We start from the raw sequence: 790 nt of genomic DNA, 5'->3' as shown, positions 1-790 counted from the left end.
TCAGGTTCCTGACTTAGAAAATGAGAATAAACTGGATCATCTATTTTTACTCAATATCCTATCATGCTACAAATATTATATTCTTATCCTATAAAAATGGGAAGATAAAAATAACTTTTCTCACTACTTCACAAAGTTGTAAGGATAATGTGATAATATATACAACAGAATAAATTTCATAAATCATAAAATGCTATACAAATGTTCAGTCTTTTATTGGTTTAAGAATGATTAAGTTGTGAGAGAGCATGAGATCATCATGGCAGAGAGGCCCCAAAACAGGAAAGAAATGTTCTCATGTAGGCATAAGAAGAAGAGAAGTTAACCAGGGAAACAAAAAGAAGTAGTTATAGAAATAGGAGAACCAGGAAAATAAGTAAGAGGTAAGTAAGAGGTAGAAATTGTTTTGAGACAAAAGTGGCTAATGGTGAAAAATACTACAGATATATCAGGAAAAAAAGAACCCTGAAAATAAAGTCACTGTATTTGTCAAATGAACAGCCTTTTGTGACTTCTGCAAGAACTGTACTTCTAGATTTAAAGGGGATGGGAAAATATATGTTTTTTAAGAAATGCATGATAACTTGAAAAGGTAGAAGATTTTAAGATTTGTAAGGTCTTGTTTTTGTGGGAGGAAGGAATGAGATGGGGCAAAAGAGATCTTTGTATGGTTCAGATACTCCCTTTTTCTAGAGAGGAACAGAAAAGGAGCCATTAGAAAAAGAATAAAGAAGCAAATAGATGATAGATAGATAGATAGATAGATAGATAGATAGATAGATAGATAGAT

At 31.5% G+C, this 790-nt stretch overlaps 1 long non-coding RNA gene across 1 annotated transcript in view; it reads left to right on the top strand.

Annotated features, from left to right (window-relative positions):
* Positions 1–202: 202 nt before the first annotated feature.
* LOC138165656 (uncharacterized) overlaps positions 203–790 on the top strand; it is a 15,746-nt gene continuing 15,158 nt past the window's right edge. The window contains exon 1 of the long non-coding RNA XR_011169393.1: positions 203–383. This is a non-coding gene — a long non-coding RNA (uncharacterized lncRNA). The remainder of the gene's footprint in view (positions 384–790) is intronic.

The sequence above is a fragment of the Petaurus breviceps genome, unplaced genomic scaffold (assembly GCF_028583685.1).
Source record: "Petaurus breviceps papuanus isolate PSGF00001 unplaced genomic scaffold, PetGlider_PUasm1.0 214, whole genome shotgun sequence".
NCBI lineage: Eukaryota > Metazoa > Chordata > Mammalia > Diprotodontia > Petauridae > Petaurus > Petaurus breviceps.
This window is presented reverse-complemented; position numbering and strand designations above follow the sequence as displayed.